The 13,281-nt window shown below is 40.7% G+C and overlaps 1 protein-coding gene across 2 annotated transcripts in view; it reads right to left on the bottom strand.

Annotated features, from left to right (window-relative positions):
* Nucleotides 1-13,281, bottom strand: part of ACVR1 (activin A receptor type 1) — a 143,459-nt gene that overhangs the window by 90,774 nt on the left and 39,404 nt on the right. The window contains exon 2 of one of the 2 annotated variants that reach the window (XM_029934543.1): nt 1,387-1,684. The gene's annotated coding sequence lies outside the window, so the exon portion shown is untranslated. The remainder of the gene's footprint in view (nt 1-1,386; nt 1,685-13,281) is intronic. The other variant, XM_029934544.1, reaches the window with a different exon arrangement.

Genomic DNA, 13,281 nt, shown 5'->3' with positions numbered 1-13,281 from the left:
AGAGAGAGCATCCCAAGCAGGGCTCAATCTCACAAACCACGACATCACGAACTGAGCTGAAACCAAGAATCAGAGGCTTAACAAACTGAGCCACCCAGGCACCCTGAGCATGAGACTCTGGGTCTCAGGGTTGTGAGTTCAAGCCCCACATTGGGTGTAGACATTACTCAAAATAAAATCTTCAAAATAAAATAAAATAAAAATATTTGTAAAACCCCCCATAGCTTAAGACAATGATAGCAAGACTTCTTTACATTGATTTCAAAATACTCCATAGGAAGCATATTATGAAAATGTAGTTCTGGAAACGGGAAAACTATCAAAGATCAGTAGTTTCCAGGGAGTGATTGGAGGAGAGAAGAATTAATAGTAGAGCACAGAGGATTTCTAGGGCAGTGAAATTTTTTTGTTTGATACTGTAAACGGTGGATATAGGTCATTATACATTTGTCCCCAACACAGAGAACAAACAACTCCAAGAGTGACCCTAATGTAAACTACGGGCATTAGATGATAATGATATGTCAGTGCAGGCCCAATAATTGTAATTAATGCACCACTATACTGTACAGTAGTCCCCCCACCTTATCCATGACGGGTATGTTCCAAGACCTCCACTGGATGCCTGAAACTGTGGGGAGTACCAAAACCTATATATACCATGTGTTTTTCTTCTACACATATCTGTGATAGAGTGTAATGTGTAAGTTAGGCCCAGGAGGAGAACAACAATAACAAATAGTGAAATAAAACAATTATAATATATGGTACTATAATAAAAGTGAGTATTTTCTCTCTCTCAAAATATCTTCTACGTACTATAACTCATCCCTCTTGTGTTGATGTGAGATAATAAAATGGCTCCATGACAGGATGAAGTGAGGTGAGTGACACAGGCACTGTGACCTAGCATGAGGCTACTACTGACCTGCTGACCACGTATCAGAAGGAGGAGCATCTGCTTCACCTGCTGACCACGGCTGACTGCCGGTAACAAACCATGGAAAGCAAATGGGTGACTAAAGCGAGTACTGTGCAGGGGGAGAAGTTGTATGTGGGCACAGGGGGTACAGGAGAAGTCTCTGTACTGTCTGCTCAATCTTCCTGTCATTCTAAAACTGCTCTGAAACATAGTCTGTCTGAAAGAGAAAAGAGAGAAGTGGCCCTGTAAGTGGGAAGGGATGACAGAAGTATTTTATATGTAGGGAAATATTGATAGTCCTTGAATAAACTGGCCAAAGTTAAAGAATTACTGAGCAGCTCCGCCAAAGACAGAGAGAAGCCCACCTCCAAGGCAATGCAAGAACTCTGACCTATTAGAGTCCTAACCTTGTTATACTGGGTTCATATAAACCAACAAAATAATCACTGTGGCTAAGAATTTACCGTGTAGATTTGATCTCTGCCAAAGAGCATTAAAAGAGGTGATGTGTTGAAATGGCTCTAGGGCTGGCTCTGGCAACGCTGCTCCGGAGAGCTCCTGGGTAAGCTGACTCAGCTACCTTAGAGCTAGCGCCCCGTCATGTCTTGCCACGGTCCCTCGGGCAGGGCGCTCTGGTTCAGAGCTCCCCTCTCTCGTTCGCCTGTTCACTGGAGACCAGCAGAGTGGGAGAGGCGCTCCTGGAGTAGTAAGCTTTCCAGGAGTTCTGCTCCGGAAAATGCGATGCTCACACGCGGCTCAGGGCTGCAGAGGGGAAGAAGAAAGAACACCGGCTAAGAGAAGAGAATTCCGCAGTTGTGAAGGTGCTGGCTCAAAAGTGCACTCCTGACAAGCCTTTCAGTTGGGACCACAAAACTAAGGCCAGTTTACAATTGAAGCAAATTGTAAATTTCAGGGGCTAAAAAACAATAACATGCAATATATGTTGGTAAATATCAAAAATCAAGTTCCTTTAAAGCTATATACCATGGACTCCAGCCCTTTACAAAAAGAGCAAACAACAATGGCTTTGTACATAGTAATTATTGTATGTACTTGGTTAAAAACAAAAACATTCAAACAGTACACAGGTATAGAATGAAAGCCTCTCTCCAGACCCCACTGCACCAGAGTAACCAGTTTCTTGTGTATACCACCCAGAAACAATCTGATTTAGGTCTGCTTCCAACCCATTCTCAGTCCTAGGCAGAACTAGTTCAAAGGCTCATAAAACAATGGTGGGGAAAGAGCAGCAAGCGGAAGGGAAGAGGCTCTAGATAACTCACAAAAAAACAAAAAGCCACCCAAGCTCCCCTTTCCTTTGGGAAGACTTTAAAAACATCAACATTTGCCAAAGGAAGAGGAAATTTTTATTAGAACTAAACTTTTCCATCCAAATAAGTCACACAAAACATTGAAGAACTTACTCCTTTCAAAAAAACAGCACTTTTTTTTTTAACCTCAAGGAACATTTTGCCAAGAAAACGTTCATGTAAATAAATCTAAGCAGAAAACAAACCCAAAATACAACATTCCTAAATAATTATTTGGAAGGAAAATCACATCAACCTTGAAATTCAAGGGAAATGCTTTATAATTAATATCAACTCTTTCCTTGCTGCAGTTTAAATGAAGGCTCACAATCAATTTGAAAAGACAGCCTAGGTATGTAAAAGGCACACTAAAAGGACAATAATATCTCCCCACGGGAAAGTTGACCAGGAGTTTCACGTTTTCAGCATTTAGTGAAGTCTCAAAGAATAAAAATCCATTTCTAGCGTGGACGTCCTTAAAAACAGACTCATTAGCTAAGCAGCATCCATAACCTTGAGTTTCAGAACAAACTGTTAAAATCCTGGTATTTTCCAAGCTGCTGGGGTCAGGGTCTCCCATTGACGTTGCCTTCCCCTTTGGCAAAAAAACTGTGTTTTAGAAGCGGCCCACTGGTAGGCTGCCCTGCCTCGAGCTAACCACATCTTTAAGTTACAGGTTCTGTTTGGGAAGGAGCTTTAGACAACAAGAAAATAAGGAAACATGAGTGCATATTTTTCTGATTCTTTCGAAACAAGAATTGTCAGAAAACCTGTCAGAGATTGACTGTTTAATTACCAAGGTGCTTCTATTTCCCTTCCAACTTCCCAGCCCTCCCTATTACCTTCACCGCATGGAAGTCCTTCAAGACCATGCTCAGGTTCTGTTCAGCCTTCTCTAAGGATCCTTCTTTCTTCCAGATCTCCCCATTCTGATTCCTCCGGTATTTATATTCTAGGTGACTCAACCTGGCACTTGATCTCCTGCCTTGAACAGGTTTGTCTCAAAACCAATTTAAAACTAGAAAAGATTCACATATTATCCTTCTGCTATATTGGTTCTTCCCAATACCTCACATATAGTTGGTGCTCTGGAGTTACCAGATAAAACTTAAATACCAGATAAAAAGTCTTCAAATTAAACATATTTAATATTTCCTTTAGAATTCATCAGGCTCTCAAATAATCCACAGATTGAAGTCAAAACAGTGGGTACTACGAGGAGGAACAGGTTGGTAAAAAGGGAACTAAGTGGAGAGCAAATTCCAGAAACTTAGCCCTTCAAATGTTCTCCTCAAGACCCATCTCTCCACAAATACACTTCATGCCAGTAAGCAAGCTTGGCAGAGCCTGAAAGGTAGTAGAAAGCAGTTATGTTCAAAACCCCAAGAGTGATTAAAAAAATAAAAACAAACCGAGAGAGACAGACAGACAGACATGTGCACCAATTAAAATCAGTGCTATAAAATAAGTATCTATGTAGCAAACTTCAGCAACTTGTCCCAAAATTTCCATTGAGCTGAGCTTTTTATCTAAAATCTTAGCCAACTCATTTGTTTGGCTGTTGAGCTTTAATTATTGGTCGCTAATCATGCCATATGAAAATCTGACCCTTTATAAAAGTGAGAGGCACATTCCTGTGAAGTGGTGGAGGGTGAGGGTGCAGAAAGGGGAAAAAGAGATTTTTAAAAAAGTCCTTACTCCAAGTGTGGGCTTAACATAGCAGCACATTTTTCTTTAATCCAATTTAAAAGAACATGCAGAGTTTCTTAAAAGTTATTGTAATAGGATGGGACCTGAGTAACAGGCAAGCATAAAAGGCACTTAAAATCAAACAAGTTCTTGGCAGTCAACCTAGCAGCTAAGCAACAGGAAGAAAAAAAAAAAATTCAGGACAAATTTTCTCAACTATTTCATTATAACTGTATCCTTGGCCTCCAGAAATTGTAGCTTCCAAATACTGCAAAGTTTTCCCCTTTCAAGACATCACTCCTTGTACAGTGATGGGTGTTAAGTATACTTATTGTAATGATCACTTTGCAATCTACATAAATACTGAATCACTGTGTTGTATACCTGAAACTAAGATACTGTTATATGCCAATTATACGCAATTAAAAAAGAAAGACATCAACCCATACCTTCGCTGTTTATCCACCCAGCCCCATAACCCAAATAAACCATGATGGATCTTGCTGTAAAATCACTGGGAACTGAAATTACTTTAAAAAGCACCATATGGTTGCAAGAACATGAACTTAGGGAAAAGCCAAACCCAGTTTTCCAACCTACTTAATGTGATCTTGCCCAAATCATTTAACTTCTGTGAGTCTCAGGTTCCCTTCCCATGACACAGGTTAAATACCTTCCACCTTTAAAAGTTACTTATATATGCCAGCCATCATTTAGTGAGCCCTTACTTCTAAAATTGTGCTAACCACACACTTGCATTATCTGATTTAATCCTAAAACACAAAAATGGAGGAAGGTATTATTATTCCCCTTTGAAAGATAAGAAAACAATGTTAGAGAGGTTAAGTAAAACTGCCCAAGATCACAATTTTTAATAAGTGGCAAAACCAAGAATGAATTCAAGCTTTGCAGACTCCAAAATCTATGTTAACTGCCACTAAGTAAAACTGCATCGTGACTGTTTATGAGAATTGAACTGAATACTCATAGTAAATATTCTTAGTTCCCTTTCCCGTTTTCTACTCCTTAGAATAATAGAAGTGCTAAACCACTGTGGTAGGAAAAGCAGAAGGCACACCCATCCCAAACAATAACACAAATCATCTACAAATCGCACTACAAATGTCCTCTTGTTCTGGCTCTAAAATAACATCACTTCCACCAAGCATATGAATGTGGAGTATCCTTGAAGAATGATCTAATCCAGACACTTGAATACATGAAAAAGACAGGTATGACTGCTTAGTAATGCTGGAGAAAGGCACTGGGGATATCAGCTGGTTCCCAAGATCACCACTTCCCCAGTGGAACAAATCTAGGTCACATGCCCTAGACAACTGATAAACTCAGGGGACACCATGGAGCAGAAATGGGAGTGGGGGGGGGGGGACAAGGAAAGCCATACAAAGCTGAGAAAAGATAAAAGCTGACTGAACCAGGAAGCAGAGAGGCACATGGAGATACAGCAGATCCCCTGCTCTGGGGGGATCCAAATCTCAACACGTGCTAATCATCAGGATTTAGGGATGAGAAATGGGAATTTCCAGGAATTTCTCCAGAATTCCCCAAATTACAGTTATTCTTAAAATACTTCCTCATGCTCTTTACTCATTATTTTGGATTTATTTGTTAAATGTTATATAAGTAAGAAATAGTGGTATTTACAAAGAATTGTAGCCTATAACAAATATTCAAATGCTAGAAAATGCCAGTGAACATTATTGGGTAGTATTCCAATAGCTGGCCAAATCCAGCCTGCAGTCTGTTTTGGTAAATAAATGTTTCATTGGAACACAGCCCCACTTGTTCATTTTACGTATAGTCTACGGCTGCTTTCACACTAAAACAGCAGAGCTGATAGTTCTGACAGAGTCCATATGCCTTGCAAAGCCTAAAATATTTACTATCTGGCCCTTTAAAGGAAAAAGTTTGTTGACCTCTGAAACAATCTGCATTTGGATCTCTGAGGAAGGTTAACAGCACTGCACACAATCCCATGTTGAAATTGCCATTTCAAAGATGTATTCTGCCTCAGAAGCATATTTCTTGGAATACCACTCACAGGATTTGTATACAATATGCTATGTATATAAACTTATTTTATTTGCAAGGATGACTCACCAGTAGCAGCAGACAGGGCCACAAACGCATATTTATAACGTAGCAACAGCTACAAGCAATCACGACCAATTCTTTTCTCTGTCCTGTCCTGGCTCTGGGAAATGTCAATCTTCTCCTTTGCTCCACACGTTAACGTTCAACTTGACATCAGCGGATTCCTTAGGTCTACCACTGTCTCTATGCTAATTGTTCAATTCTCACAGGAGAATTGCAACACACTTTTTCCCATTCACCTGATTTAACTGATTGCTCTGGGGATTTGAAAAGACAGAAATTTCCCAAGAAACCCCCGGAAGGAATTCTGCTGTGGAAATATACTATTCTCTTTAGGGGTGTCAAGATTGAGTAGCAATCACACTCACTGGGCTCTTAAGGGATAGAAAAAAAAAAAAGAGTTGAGGAAATGAGGAAGGATGAGGAGAAGCAAAGTCTCTGGGATGTTTTAAGGAAAAGATTAAGGTCTGTCTCAAAGCCTAGAGGGAAGGGCACCTAACTGTAGGTTAAGATGAACATGATACTTCCTAAGGCTATGGCCCCAGTGATAGATTTAAGGCCCAAATACAGAGGACCTTTCTCCTCCAGAATTTAAGTTACAATTTGGCCGACAAGAGAGGCAATCACTATGAATTATGACAGGAGTAAGTGTAATTAAACACCACACTATTTCTGAAAATAACCTGCTTATAGTTTAAAATCTCAAACACCCTCATCTGAAGTGGCTGGTTGACCCACCAAAATCCCCTTCATCCATCAGTCCAGCCAAAGATTCATTTATTTGCACCAGAAATACAAAGCATAAGGACCAAGGTTAAAACTCAAGGCAACAAAGGCAGTTGGCTATAGTGGCACCAAAAGGGTTCCAGGCTTGAATCAAAGAGCCCTGCATTGAGTCCCCGCCCTGCCAATCACTAGACATGTGATCTTGGGCCAATCGGCCAACTGTCGGAGACTCCGTCTCTCGCTAGCAAAATGAACATCATGACTTCCTTGCAGAGTTACCACATGTGAAGCCCACAGCACGTGGTGGGTGCTAATAAATGGTAACTATTATTATAAATACAGTATTTAAGGATCAGGTATAAGAAGAGGAGACCGTGATAAAGACTGAGAATCAAAAGGGTTGACTTATTACACTGAATCACTTGAAAATGCTGACATTTGACCATTTGGACTCACGAAAATAGCAATTTTTAAATAAATACTATAAAGGTCTCTGCAGGAAAGCCTGAAAGGAGACAGAATGAAAGACTAATACCCCATCCTCATTCCCCCACTGGTGGCAGCTTAGAAGAAATCCAGACACCATATGGGAAGGCTGCAGACTAAAATAGAATACCCCTTAGTCAACTCCTCACTAGAGAGGAGGTGTGACTTTAGGGAGGAGAAGATTCAACAAAAGACAGACAAACACACACACCTCACTCCTAGGTAGCCCACGTACCTCGCTCCTTCTCTCTTCCCTTCTCCATTCCCGCCCTGTCCTTTCCTCTTATTATTTCTTTCCCTAGGCAAGGCCCAATGGTGTCTGGTTAACCAGCTGGGGAAGGAAAGAGGATTTCTGCTCAGCTGACGTTACTGACTGCACAGCAAGCTTTTCGGTAGGCTTCGTAGTGTTGGTAGCTTAATAAAGACATCCAACGGATCCGCTGCGTTTTCCCCGTTATTTTTCTATCTCCCATTTATACCGTAGGTGTTAATTTTTTCAAGTCCTCCTCGTCCCCACCCAGCTAATGAGTCTGTGGTTGATCCGTAGCGTCATGACAGTTTTCGGATGAGATCTGAATTTCAAGACACCGCACTAGCCCAAACCCCAAGTAGATCTATTCCAGCTATCTCTAAATTTCAAAAAGGTTCTAGGTGAGGAATCAAAATACCTTGTGTACACAGGGATGAATAACAGGTAGAGGGAAGAAAGGAAGAACAGGTCATTTCTTCTATCCTCCCAACCCATATTTCAAAACATAATTGGATTTCCCTGGTAATTTGCTTGCCTTTCTCGGTCTGTTGGGTCAGCTTTAAGAAATGTAAATCCAATTCCTGCAACATTTCAGCAATCCCCCTTGCCATGTTTTATCTGTTGTCTCAAAGTTATGTGGCAATCCTTGACGATCTCCCTCACACATTAAACTATGGAGGCTTTCATCAGCTGATGATCTCAAAGCACTTTACAAGAGTTCGCAAGGATGCCTCCCATGTGGGCCAGAACCAGATTTTCTGGTTTTCTAATGGGATGTCTGGCATTCTGTGTCTCCTAAGCTTTACTCTGGAGTTCCTGTGTTTATATACCCTCACTAGATAGATATTAGCAAAGCTTCAACAGTCAGGATTCTTGGATGTAGGGACCCTGTGTATCTAATATCCTGCAGTATCTCCAAAACCTGGTCTACAGTCACACCAGACCTATTTAAGTATTTGTGGAATGAATGGAGCTTAAAATTAAAAAACAAAAAACAAACAAACAAACAAAAAAGCATTATCAATTGCAAGCTCATAAACTTGTTTAAGGAAAAAAAAAAGTTTTTCTATCACTAAATGACCAAGTTTCTACCCTAGACTTAAATTCAGAACAGTATAAAATTTACTAAATACTCTTATTTGAGCAGACCAGGCTAACACAAAAAACATAAAGAGACATAAAAATTATAGGGGAAAAAAAAAGCAGTCTTCACTTTAGAATGGCAGTAAGTTTTCTTAATGTATCTATTAACTAAACAACTACTCCAAATGAAGGGTAAGTTTTTCAAAATTGTTACCTACAGAAACTGCCAGAAACACTGAAGGGGCTACTACAAGACAGGAATATCAAAATAAATGAAGAGGGAAGTAAAGGTTTTATTTATTTTTTTTAACTTTTTTAAATGTTTATTTTATTTTTGTGAGAGAGAGAGACAGAGCATGAGCAGGGGAGGGGCAGAGAGAGGGAAACATAGAATCCAAAGCAGGCTTCAGGCTCTGAGCTGTCAGCAAAGAGCCCAATGTGAGGCTCAAACTCACAAACTGCGAGATCATGACCTGAGCCAAAGTTGGATGCTTAACCGACTGAGCCACCCAGGCGCCCCAAAATTAAAGCTTTTAAAAATCATTCTTCCAATGCCCTCTTGAAAATGCTTATGTCAATAACCCACCTAAATAAAACTTTCAGCAGATCACTATCCCTAATTGAGGTTCACTGAGAATACACTGGAAAAAAAGGCAATCAACATTCTTTTTCTAATGGTTTGGTTTAATGTATTTCCTCACAGGCAAATAAGCATTTCCAAGGCTAGGCAAGAAAACTACTTGGCCCCTGTGCAGAGAGAACAAGGTAACAAACAAACAAACAAAAAATCCAGTAAGGTTAAAAAAACATTAAAAGTGAACAGTATTCCATATGGCTTTGTCTTCTTGTACTGTTTGTATGCATGTGTGTATACTACATATCCATAACAACGTCAGACAAGCCATGCATTTTATTAGTAGTTGCCAATCCTATAACAAGTTATCTGAAAACCTAACCTGCAGCTTCTTAAAGAGAAAAATCACTTCTTACTTATCTTACGAGATCAGATGAGATCGGGCGCGTTCAGGGTGGCATGGCCGTAGTCTCTTACTTATCTTTAAGCTTTATAATAATTGGGATAGCATCTCTTCCATGCGGCTCAGCAAATACTTGCTGGGTGATGAATGATTAAAGTAAGATTCGAGTCAAGAATCCAGGTGACTCTGGGTCTACCAGAGATTACACAGCCTTGTACATTACAGTTCTGCTCACTCTGCTCCATCCTCTTGATGGGATGGTTATGGGGAGTCTTTAAGGTATGGTGGAGAAAACACTGAACCGAGGAGCTTGACAGGTCCCTGCACCACACGTGTGTGACACGGAGAAATCACTTATCCTCTCTGGCATCCATGTTCCCTAATTATAAACGAAGAGGGGTGGCCCAAGCTGCTGAGTTTCCCTCCTGCTCAAAAATTCTGTTTAGGTAGTTCTTTTACAATCGCTAGCAGGATTCCTCAAGAGTTATGCTAATAAGAAAGGCTACCTCTTTTAATTAAAGATGGTTTTCCAATCTACTCCTGTACTGCGATGGCACACAACCCACTCATTAAAAAAATAATAATAATAACATTTTTCATTTAATTTAGCAGTTTGGTTCTTAACTCATACAGGTTTGCTTTTAATTTGCTAACCAATAATTTGTTTGCCAACTGAAGGATAATTAAGAAAAAACACAAAAAGAAGCAGAACAGTGGGGTGTCTATCAAGAACAGTCTCAAGAGGCAAGAGAGTACGCCCAGCTCCTGAGACAAGGAATCCAGATTAATAACACTGAAGTCGGCATGTCCACCTTACCCACCACCCCACCTGGGCCAGTTTTCCTCTCTTTTACCTCATACAGCGGAATCACACCAATGAAGCTCGATGGCAAGGTTGGAAGCTAGGGGTTCATCTAACAAATGCCACAAGTACCTTGGTCCCAGCTCTTACTGTCTCCCACCAGCAATACTTCAACTGCCTCCTCGGTGGTCTCCTCTGGGCACCTGCCAACAGTGCTGTCGATACCCACTGAGCACCCTCTCCTTTGCTTAACCATCAGTGGCTCTCCTTGTCACGGACAGATTCCTGATGTCCACGACCTGGTCCGAGACCTCTGCAACCTCATCCAGTCACCACCCTTCAGGTACTCTGATCCTGACAACATCATACAGCACCATGAAGACACCGCCATGCTGTTCACCTCCTGCCTTTACCCTTGCCCCCCAAAGCATCTTTTTCCATCTGTCAAATCCCTATGCTTCAGGATCAGCTCAAGAATCACCTACTGATGGACACCTTCCCTGAAGCCCCCATGCCTGCACCCATCTGAAGTACAAGCACCCTCATCTGTTGTTCCCAAACATAATTATCATGGCACCTAAAAAGTTTCACATTTCACTTTTTTGTTTTTAATTTCACTGTTTAGTGAGTCTATGACTCCTTGAAGATTAGTAGTATTTTTTTCATCTCTGGAACAGCAGGGACAGTCTTATAAATAACAGGTCCTTAGTAAAACATTGATGGATAAATGGGTGAACCCCAATAATGAGTTCAATGAATAAGAGGAATGCTCCAAAGAAAATATGGACAATAAAATCTGAGAAATATGCTAATGGGAAAGAATAGGTAGGCCTACCAGAATCCACTTTTAGTGCTATCATGGCTTTCAATTCAAGGCAAAAAAAAAAAAAAAAAAATCCCCAAATCCTAAATTAGAGAGACTAAGAACTAAAGTGTTTCTTGTTTCATACAAAAAGACAATGTGTAAACTAAATGTAACTAAATGTATACACTGACCCTTAGTTGCTTACTGACTTACATATGAAAACAGGGAAGTATTGCCTACTCCAACACTTTCAGAACATAATCTTCTAAATTACATATACAGAAAGTAACCTGAGAACAACACTTAAATACCATGCTAACACTGTAATATTACTGGAAACTAAGACGTTGTCAGCAAAATGTAAGAAGGAAGAGGCTTCATCTTATAAGAAAAACATTAGTTTTTTTCCCAGAAAATTATTCCCAAGATGGTCACTTGGAGCCAGGCCCCCACACGGTTCTCAAGGCGAGGCTCTACTCCCTGGCCTCCTTCCAGATGTCTTCAGGCAAGGTGCTGGGGGCCAGGGTGGGCAAAAGTGGAGCTCTTCTTCTTACCATGGTAATGCTGCCTTCTTAATGTTCCTCCCCATCCCACAACCTATTTCCCCAGCCCCAACCTTTTATGGCACATAGTAGGAAGAAAAGAACAAATGCATGAATTGCTATATGGTGTAACTGAGCTTAACTTAAGAAGTAGAAAGAAGGTAACAGAAAGGAGGCAGTGGCCAAAGTTGAATATTAAGAAAAAGAGAAGGATGATCCAAGGAAAACACTTGCCTGTTAGTAGTACTCACCAGCTGGGATCACTTTAAGTTTACCCATGAAATTGCTTAATGCGTGAGTCATTTCAAATCATGACTGTATGGATTCATTTAATATGTTCAAGCAAACAATGAAGATGACCTAGAAGTCTGGAGATGCAGATGATTCTCCAATCAAAAGAATAGGGTGGCAGACATATTTTAGAAAAATCAGAAACGTAAAAAGTATATGTTTGGAAAAAGATTAAATCCTGTGTTTTTCTTATTACAAATGGGCAGAAGAATGTCAAGATAGTTTATCAAAATTGGACATGAGTTTAAAAAAGAAAAAAAAAAACCCACCAGGTTCAGGATTGACTGTTCTGAAGGCTTGTAAGACGCAGTCAAGGATACAGGTGCCCCCTGGGGGACTGGTCCAGAAGCTTGGCTTCTACCCGGACACAGTGCACAGGATGACTGGGAGCCTGACTTCAGCTTCTACTCCAATGATCTTAGCTTTAAAACCAGTCTTAAATGCTGATGATTTCTTTCTGAGGTGATGAAAATGGCCTAACGTTGGATAGGTGACAGGTGCATAAGTCTATGGATTTACTCAAAGTCACTCAATTACACACCATGAAAGGGTGGATGTTATAGTATATGAACTAACTCAATAAAACTGTTTTGAAAACAAAATCAGTCTGAAAGCTCTTAGGCCTTTTTCTGTACAGCTTAAGACCTTAAGCGTTTGCTGTGCTGTGCTTGTTAACTAATGGAGACATCCTGTGTGTCTCCCAATTCATTTGTATGGAAAGAGCTGAAGCTTTGGAAATCACACGGTTCAGTTTGGGAACTGAACCTCGGTCTGTCATTTCCTAGGCGCTGGGGTCTTGAGCACGTTACTGTCTGAGCTCCAGTACCCACTTACCTATCAGATGTGCAGAATGAGTCTGCAGATCAGTGCACTCAGACTGACAGTAAACGGCAGAAAACTAAAAGGGAAGGGACCGTAAGAAAGGACATGTCACCTGGTGGAAGAAAACTGAGGGGAAGACATAAAAGCAGAAAAGATGTGGTAAGTGAAGAGTAGGGATGGAGGCCAGCCCACCTGGAATCAGGGAAAACCTCCTGGGAATCCTTTTTGAGTTCCCATGATGCTTTGGGGTCAGAGATATGTAGGGTAGGAGGATGGGATAGGGATGCTCCTAGAAGCATGTGCGATTATCAGGCTATATTATCTATGACACCTAAATTTCTGGATTCCTTACTGAAATAGTTTTATTTATTTCGAGAGTGTGCATATAAGCAACAGAGGGGAGGGGAAGGGCAGAGAGAGGAAGAGAGAGAATCCCAAGCAGTCTCCACGCTTAGCATGAA

The sequence above is a fragment of the Suricata suricatta genome, chromosome 3, assembly GCF_006229205.1.
Source record: "Suricata suricatta isolate VVHF042 chromosome 3, meerkat_22Aug2017_6uvM2_HiC, whole genome shotgun sequence".
Lineage (NCBI taxonomy): Eukaryota > Metazoa > Chordata > Mammalia > Carnivora > Herpestidae > Suricata > Suricata suricatta.
This window is presented reverse-complemented; position numbering and strand designations above follow the sequence as displayed.